Genomic DNA, 10,420 nt, shown 5'->3' on the forward strand with positions numbered 1-10,420 from the left:
TGAATTTGATACATCTCTGTGGGATTTTCTTAGTAGAAATTATACACCAATTTGGAGAATATGTTTTCTTCCACCAAATATTTAATACTTTTCTCTAGGTTTTGGAAAGAATGCAAGCAAATGTTTGACAAACCGAAAACTATATGTAAAGGAGCAGAAAAAGGAAATCAAAAGAAAACCAACGGTAAAAATTCAGTCATCAACCAAGAGACATTTTGCATGCATACATTTTAAAAATGTCCTTGTGCAAACTCTCTATGTTTTCTCTAATATGCAGATCCCCATGCTTTTTGTGTGCTTACTTTGGAATACTTCAGGAATGTAAAACCTAGAAAAAGGGTGGCATGAAACCTTAAGATAAAACATACAGGACCACATATATTAAATGAGGGTGGAGAGGGTTTATACTGTAGGCAGAAAGGTGCAAATCAGGAGAACAGAGGCAGAGGAAGGGATGGGGTGGGTATAAATAACAGGAAAGGTATGAGAACACTGCTTGGTAACTACTTGGTAATCTCCCTAAAAGGCAGGTACCATTTGAAGGCAAGATTAGACAATGCAGGTCTTTGGAGCAATGGGTCATTAAAACTAAAAACCAATTGTCAGGTGCGAGTTACATCCATAGGGTTTAGAGAAACGACCAAGCTCCCTAAAATAATCCAGTCCTTGCCATTTCTGTTGGTTACTCGCCATAATGAGATATAATTCTACTGCTGCAGCCACTATAGGTCGGATATGAAGAGAAATGAAGCAGGATCTGAGCTAGAAGATAGCTTCTTGATGGTTTCTCTCACAGTAGTAAATGTGCTGTGCACGCGGCTGTGTGCCAAAGACATCAGAGTGACCCAGCTGTGAACTCTATGATTTTATATTCCCTGACAGGCAAGGTACACCCATTGGTGCACCGATGACACAATTGTTTTATGGGGGGACCTAAGAAGGGTGCTTAGATGAATTAATGTAGCACCAAAACACCTCCTAAATATCTTTGATTATAGCTAGACAGAGGATGGTCTTAGCCTTAAACAGAAAAGTTTCCTCTTATAGTGAGCCTAGATAAGGTAAAGCCCCATGGCTGTATATGATGCTGAGAACCAAGGATCGCTGAGGGTCTTAGATAAGACATTCATGACACCCAAGTAAGGAGCAGGGACGTTACAGAAAAGGGGTAGAAACAATGAAGAAGCTGTAGAAGAGGAGAGAGGCTGCAACATAATATCTTGTTAGCAAGAGGTGGAAATGCAAAACAGACTCACAGCCGTGGTGCTTACTGACACTGGGTCTACAGAAATTATGCCCTCCTCACATCGGCTGTGGGAGAGCAGGACCCTCAGAGACCTGACATATACATATATTGTTCCTCTGTTGGCATCACACAGATTCTTGGAAGATGGAAACAATGATATCAATTTGTGGGTCCACTGTAGAGTCCAGCAGTCTCTGATGATTAGTCCTGAATTCAGAATCACATAGTTACCTTTGATTAAACTTCATCATGCAAACACACAGACATACAGACACACAGACACACAGACACACACACACACACACACACACAAACACACATATATACATACACCCAGACACACACACACACACACACACACACACACTCAAACACACACACACACACGTACACAGGTACACACACACAAACACATGCACATGCACATACATGCATACATACACACATGAGATTCACATGACATAGAAGAAGGGGAATGGAGATAGTATTGGGGAAACGGACCAAAAATACAGTGTGTTAGTATAAAAAACAATAACCACAATTACAAAGTATAAAGAAACAAAGCTTATTTATAAAAAGAACAAAACACCTTTGTGAATAATTTTATGACATTTGTTTTTCCATATTCGGATTCCTATAATCTTCATCACAGAACAAACATTCATCATAAGGGACTCTGCCACAGGTTCCTTTATAGGTGTTGTTTCCTTCCTTTCCTCACACCATGGCAGCTTTTATCTGATTTTCGCCCCTATAATGTGTCATTTCCAGTCCACATTGTATGCAAGATTCTGACTTTGCTCTCACCATAGTGCGTTTAAGGCCGAGTCAGTTCTATATATGACTTGTGCTTTATAATTGGCTGAGTGATACTGATATAGCTGTTCTACAGTGCTATGTGGGGTACTGAATATTTCTAAATGGACCATGTCTTAAAGACCGAGTCCCTGAATTGATGTTAAGGGAGATAATGCTATTGGAAAGTTCAATAGACTTCTGCAGGTGGGACCTTACACAAGCTCTTAGGTAACATAAGACCTTGTGTAACAGGCTCATCTAGCAATGAGGTGGGCACTGATCCTGAGTAACATACATTACCACTTAGGGACACAAAGCAGTGACCCAGCCCGTGCTTTGACTAAGATGACTCCACTCCAATCCCACCCTGCAAATCCCTTTCACTCCAGTTCCTTTCCCTTCTCAAGTGTTTTATTAAAGTGGTGGAAAATTATCTGCTGTGCTGTTTTTTCACATACTTCTGGGTTCAGAAATATACTTGTCATAAGCTGCTCGATCACTAGCTTTTGTGGTAAATATTAAAAATACCCACTGACCCTTGCTTGCCAGCACTGCAGATGCCATGTGGCCCTATGGTGCCTTACTAGTGTGGGAAGATTCATTTTTTAATAATTACTGCAACAATTAGCAGTGCAAGTTATATGTAGAAAAATCTCTTTTAGTGACCGAAAGTGTATTTATTTATTCACTAGGTGCTATTGCACAATAAAGCTATATTTAAATTTTTTTACAAATTATACAACTGGAAAATATTTAATCAATAATTCTTTAAATAGCCTCTGGTTTGATACAGTAAAATTTGATCAAATTTATTTAAAACTTTACAGGTATCTTTTCTTTATTTTTATTATCTAGCATACTATATAAATTAATTTATATAGCAATAGGATATAAATGGCATACTATACATTATATTTATCCACATATATTCATTTCTGAAAACACACTGTTACATTTACAAAGCTAAAATTTGAATAAAACATTATTCCTTTTTGTAAATTTTATAAATTTTGTACAGTACTCACCTATTATGGCTATCATTTGAAAGAAATTAATGTTTTAAATAAAATGATGAGATTTAAGTGAGAAAAAAACCTCCAAATAAAATTTAAAACACCAACTACCAAATTATAATAATAAAATACTTTGTAATTGCACAATTAGTATGGCAGAGGTCTAATTTATATTCCTTCTCACCTATCCCCACCTGTGTGTGTGTGTGTGTGAGAGTGTGTGTTTGTGTGTGTGTGTGAGTGTGTGTGTGTGTGACAGAGAGAGAGAGAGAGAGAGAGAGAGAGAGAGAGAGAGAGATTTTAAAATTTATGAAACAAAAACCTAATCAAAGCAGCACTTTCCTTTCTATGTGTGGCAGAGAGGACAAAAGCCTGATATTTCTGAGAAGATGCAAATTGAAGTACTTTTTAAATTCAGAATAATTTTGGTTAAAACTTTTTCTTGCTGGAAGACAATTATTTAAGCTATCATGGAGGGAATGCACTGAGGGAACAAGAAGAGACTGTCTTCTGCGTGCAGTTATTAGTGGGTGAATGTAAATATTAAAGCATCACTTTAAAATTCTGAATTTAACAACTGTGTTATTTTCTGTTCAGCCTCTCTTCATAATAACTCTTCAGAGTTTGAATCTCCCCATTAGTTAGTGACTGTAATATCTACCTTCCATGACACACTAAAACACATTCATTGGGTTAATACGTCTTAATTGCTTACTTATCTATTAAACATCTCCCAGTAGTACATTTTAATTTTATGTCACAGTTCACATGAATTTAATTTTTGTAATCTCCCTACACTTCCACTCTACAAGCTAATACAACAAAGAAAACATTAAAATGGTACAACCTAAGAAATGCTTGCTATGTTGGTTGTTAAATTGCATACTTGGTGAAAGTTACTAATCTTGATGTCTGAGACATTTAGGTTTATCTTAGATATCTACCATAAGATTAGATTATTTTACATTAGCGGTTGGGATAGGGGGTTTGTGGAGGGGAAACCAGGAAACGGGTTAACATTTGAGAGGTAAATAAATAAAATTTCTAATGAAAAAATAAATTGTACTTCTTTTAAACTGGAAAACTAAACAAAAGGAAACATAACAGCAGCAGCAGCAGCAGCAGCAGCAGCAGCAACAACAACAACAACAACAACAACAACCTCCAGTCAGAGCAGAATGAAAGAGAAGAAAATTTCATTGTCAAGTAGAGAAGGCCTAAGGTTGAACTCTGAAATGCACTCTGTGGCCTCAGATGGAGTAAATGATTTACTGGGACCCAATTTCCTTTTGAACATTTCTAATGGTAGTATTAGTGTAAGGATTATACAAGGCTCTTAAATAGATTGTTTGGAATATACGTCTCAGTGAGAGTAGTTGGTTATATGTTTATTAAAAGAGTAAACGTCATAGCCATACTCTCTATAAAATGAATATTACTGAAGGACACATTTTACAGTGTTTAAATGGAGTACAAAGTAGTTATAAATATGCAGTTTAATTTGAAGTAAAAATAGTATTCTAAAATACAGTACTTGAAAAGAATTAAACTGTTTTTTTATATTTTATTGAGAGTAGAATTTATCAAAAGTGTCGTTTCGGTGGATTTATAAGAAATTTTCTGATCAATAACTCCCCTTTCTGGGTTTATTTAAAGCACAAACACTGGGCTTGACTAAGAAGAGTTTAGCTAATTTCTTAGCAATAGAAAAATTGAAGGAAAGCAATACTCTGCAGGATTGGATCCTGACTTCAGAGAGAAAGGCACCATCCTGGATTTCTGATACTCATTAGAGAAAACATGTAAAGTAATGAATATTTTAATAGACATTTTTACTAGGTCACTCAGTTCTGCCATAGATGCAATAATCTTACTGGTATTTTACTAACATGAGCATTCTGCCACGGCCTTATTTTATCAAGACACTGTCATTATTACAAAACGGCAACCAACAGATTGGGAATTACTGTTACCAATCCTACATCTGATAGAGGGCTAATATCCAAAAGAACTCAAGAAGTCAGACTCCAGAGAGCCAAATGACCCTATTAAGGAGAGTGTGTCCAAATTAACAAAATCAGAAATGAAAAGGGAGACATAACTACAGATTCAGAGGAAATTCAAAAAATCATCAGATCTTACTATAAAAGCCTATATTCAACAAAACATGAAAATCTGCAGGAAATGGACAATTTCCTAGACAGATACCAGGTACTGAAGTTAAATCAGGAACAGATAAACCAGTTAAAGAATGCATTATGGCCCTATTTTATTTATCTCACTTAAATCAACTCTTTATTGGCATAATAATATGATTCTGTGACATACAGCTCCATGATGGTGCCTTCAGTGAACAATGACAGACAAGATCGAGACCAAGGGAAGTCATGCTGTGTGGTGCAAAGAAGACAATTCTCCTCAGAATGAAGCTAAAAATAACCAGAGTACAAAACCCAAAATAATTATGGCTTGAAAAATGTTTAGAAAAGGTATGACTTGTAAAATATGGGTCATTGGAAAGAATATCTAATACTTAAAACACAATAACTTCAAATTGTAATTATTTAGGTAGTCATAATCACACTTATGTATTTTGCTTTGCTAGATTTGTTAGATTAATCTAACAGCAAGAAAAACAAAATAAAACACAACATAAACAAAACGAAAACATCACTGAAGGTAACTATCGCAAATCTTAGCAGTTTTTACCCTTGGTTTCCTCTTTTTAGTACTGGCATGTCCAAGCTTTCATCAAAGTGCGTGTGAGTAATCAGAGTCTTGACAGTGACTAGCAAGTCTTCTATGACTGCTTTCAATATGATCCAAAATCAGGTCATATGACTTATGGTTTTATTTTTTTATTCACCATTTCTATTTCTGTTTATGTATTTTTTTGTTCTGTTTTGAGGTAGGGTCTCACACTGCAACCAATCCTGGCCTAAAACTCATTATCCCAAGTAGCCAAGTTCCTAGTGAAATCCTGCCTTACCCTCCCAGGGAAAGGGATTACATGTGAGAGCCACCACCCTGACTTTTGTTGCCATTCTCAAAATTGTTGTGGCTGTTTGGTGATTTAGATGGATCAATGTTTTGGAATTGTTTTTTAATAGTTCTGTGTTGAAAGTGCTCAGTCTTTTGATACAAGTTGTAGTGATTCTCAAGATCCCATCAGGTGATGTGAACATCTTAGCTGTGATTACTCCTCTCTCCAGCAACAGCAGAAGCCTTTGTATTTCTTTCTTCTGTTAGTATTTTATAATATTGTGCCCCTTTACCTTTTTGGTTAAATTAATTCTATGTCGGAGGGAGGTTGGGTGTTTCTGTTTTTGGTTTTGTTATTTTGTTTGTTTTTTGAGCTATTACAGATTGCATTGCGTTCTTTTCTTTTTTGTTAATTCACTATGAGTACCTAGCAGCACCACTGTATCTTATAACTTAATGGAATTGTTCCTTAGTTCTAATTTGTGTGTGTGCATGTGTTTGTGTGTGTGTGTGTTTGTGTGTGTGTGTGTGTGTGTGTGTGTGTGCGTGTGTGTGTGTGTAGTTTGGATAATTTTGTGTTGTTATCAGCAAGCATTAGCAATTAGATGTCTTCTTTCCTAAATTTTATTTTTTTCTCTTGTCTGATTGCTATAAGATTCACAGTCCTATGTTATCAAAGTAGTAAAGTTGAGCATCCTAGTTCAGTTTTAGATGTTAGAAAGAAACACTTCTGCTCTGCTCTCTTCAAGGTTGCTGTCTGCTGACTTGTTATTTAAGGTCTTCATTATTCTGAATGAAGTATGCTATTTCTAGTCCAAATTTGTTTAAAATTTTGTCCATGAGCTAATGTGAAGTTTTATCATATGTTTCCTTGAAATCAACTGAGATCCTCATGAGGACTTTTTTATTTATTTTGCTATGTAGTGTGTGATGTTGATTGACTTGCATATGTAGAATCCTCTTTGCATTACTGGAATAAATCCTACTTGTTCCAATATTTTAATTTGCTATAGGTTTCAGTTTGGTTAATTTTACTAGTTCTAAGCTTTTTATTTTTTATAGCAATATATGTGCATAAACACACACACACACACACACACACACACACACACACACAGAGAGAGAGAGAGAGAGAGAGAGAGAGAGAGAGAGAGAGAGATTGTCCGTTTAAATTTTTTATCTTTATTCTTAGCCAAATATTACAAACAGAGTAAGGGGTCCCTGCATATAAGAAATATGTAGGTTTGGGTGGTAATAGGGTATATATTTGTTTGTGCATACATTTAAGAGATTGGCTCAAATCTCAGTAAACTTTGGGAACTGTTAAGGACTAAAGGACTCTTGGAAAGATACTAAATCAATGTTTTGGCTGATGTGTTGAATCTGTCCTGTCTGCCCTAGGCTTGAGTTGTGCATATTTGCTCTTAGCTAGTAGCATTAATATTTGGAGACTCTGGAAACCTTAGAAGGTAGAAATTGGGAGATGGAGTAGACTTAGTGAAGGTCTTCTGAGTTTAGTGACTCAGACATTCAGAAATCATTGAAGCTATTGTCAAGGAGGGACCTAGACCCTCAAGGGTTTGTCACTCTTACTTACTTTCTGCCTCCAGCTCCATGACTATGTACACTGCAGCCCCATAGACATATTCCAAGAACTACAGAATGAGCTAGTCTTTCATACTTTCCTCAGAAACATGGAATAAAACCCTCTGAAACCATAGCCCATGTAAATTTACCTCCTTTGTAATGATGGTTGTCAATTTGAAATATTCTATAATTCCCTAGGATATGAACTCCAGGACAGGAAAGCCTTTGAAGTGTTATTCTCTTGGTTTTGTTAAATTATATACAATGACTCATTGTAACTATGGCCAGAGAAGCCTTGAACCACTGAGTTGAACAGTGGCTTGTTTTCATTCATTGTTCTCTGTTTCTTGACTATGGATGGAATATAACACATTTCAAATCTATGCAACCTTGCTTTGCCCTGAACTGTGAGAGAGAATAAGTCTGTTCTCTCATGAGCTGCTATAATCAGGGGACTTTTTACACAAAAGTAGAAGAAAGCAAGATGAATCTTAAGTTGTCTCTTAGTCAGAGTTTTCATTCCTGCACAAAATATCATGACCAAGAAGCAAGTTAGGGAGGAAAAGGTTTATTCAGCTTACACTTCCACATTGCTGTTCATCACCAATGAAGTCAGGACAGGATCTCATACAGGGCAGGGATTTGAAGGCAGGAGCTGATACAGTAGCCATAGAAGGGTGAGGCTTACTGGCTTGCTTCTCCAGCCTACTTAGCTTGCCTTCTTATAGAACCCTGGACCCCAGCCCAGGGATGGCACCACCCAAAATGGGTTGGACCCTTCCCCCTTGATCACTAATTGAGAAAATGCCTTACAGCTGGATCTAATGGAGGTATTTCCTCAGGGGAGGTTCCTTTCTCTGTGGTAACTTCAGCTTGTGTCAAGTTTACACACAAAAACCAGCCAGTGTAAGTTGATTCTCAAGTTTTTGATCACAGCAGAAAAGTAGCTAATAAACACATACAGTTCATATGGTAGATATGTATATATATATATATATATGTATATATAGTATATAACATATAATAAACATATTGAGGCATATAATAATAAATTGATGTAATGTTTCTGGATAAAAGTAATATGAAGTAATGAGTTTCAAATATAAATAGTACACTAAAGTAATTTTTTAAAACTGTGCTTCATTAGGGAGTTGATTCATTACAATGATTTTAACACACTAGTGTATATAGCAGAAAGGAAAATCCAAAATAATTTTAATGATTAGCAATTTGAATTGCATTAGTAAATCTGGGGCAATTAAAGTGGGATTCCATATAACTAAGAAAACTTGTGTGTATAAGTATGCCTCTATCTACATGCATATATATATATACATACTTATGTACATTTATATATATGAATAGATCTTAAATATACAATTATGTGATTAGATTAGTAAAGCAGTTATTACAATGTTATGCAAATAATTTTATAAAAATATTGAAAATGAGTATGTCTAATCATGCATGATTAGGATAAAGGATCTGAATGTATTAGTGATGTTTATCCTGAATTTTGGGTTAAATATTGTATTATTTCTTTTTTTATATTTGCTGACATTAAATTTTGTACTCAGAAAATATGACCCTAAAGTTATGTATATGACTGAGTGATTGCTTACACAACTTAATAATACAGTACTTACCAGCCAACACACTAGATGTTTGGTTTTAGTTCTACCAACACAGACAGACAGACAGACAGACAGACACACACATACATGTACATATACACTTATAAATGCATCAATATATATGTGACATCAAAATGTATTTTAAAAAATTCTCAGTTTCCTCTCATAAAACATTTAACAATTTAACTTTGAAGTCTAGCTTTCCTTAGATCTCATTGCTCAACATATGCCCCAGTTTATTCTTGAATTCATTATGACTAATTTAACACATATTTCACCTTTGTAGTTCTTACAATGTGTACCAAAGCACCTCAGGATTTTGCAATAAAGTCTCAGGGATGCCACAGTTGTTTCCAAGAAAGCTAACTAAAGTCATTTAGACTGAACTTGTGTTGAATAATACACAATTCAATTGGCAGTGGTAGTTCACAATCTTAGCATTAGTCTTAACATTAATGACATTTAGTTTTGTAAACCTGATTTAGGTTTTAGTGACGAATAGAATAAAAAGTATGTAGCACTTGAGAAACAATTGAAACCAGAGATGAGGTTGTCACATGCTATCTGTCTTAATCAATGCTCTATTACTCTGAAGGGACACGACGACTACATCAACTCTTATAAAGGAAAACATTTCACTAGTGTTTCATTCAGTTTCAGAAGTTTAGTCAATTATTCTAATGAAAGAGTTCATGTCAACATCCAGGCTTATATGAGAGCTTATAGCTTGATATCAGATCCAAATGCAGTAGGATGTCAGAGAGAGAGAGAGAGAGAGAGAGAGAGAGAGAGAGAGAGAGAAAGAGAGAGAGAGAGAGAGAGAGGCAGACAGACAGACAAAGGGGGAGAGAAGGAAAGAGAGGGAGACAGAGAGACTGGAGACTGAACCAGACAGGCATTTGAAAGCTCAAAGCCCACCTCCAGTAATGCACCTCTTCCAACCTGGCCAAACCTATCCCAGCAAGGCCACACCTCCTAACAGTGTCACACCCTGATGAGTAAGCATTCAAATCTATTAGTCTATAGAGATTATTCTTATTTAAATCAGTGCATCCCACTCTGTGGCCCCATAATCTTCTAGCCATATCATAATGCAAAATGAATTCAGTCTAATTTCAAAAACTGCCACTGTCCTGAGAGGCACATCCAGAGCATGTCCA

The sequence above is a fragment of the Rattus norvegicus genome, chromosome 5 (genome assembly GCF_036323735.1).
Source record: "Rattus norvegicus strain BN/NHsdMcwi chromosome 5, GRCr8, whole genome shotgun sequence".
Taxonomy (NCBI): Eukaryota; Metazoa; Chordata; class Mammalia; order Rodentia; family Muridae; genus Rattus; species Rattus norvegicus.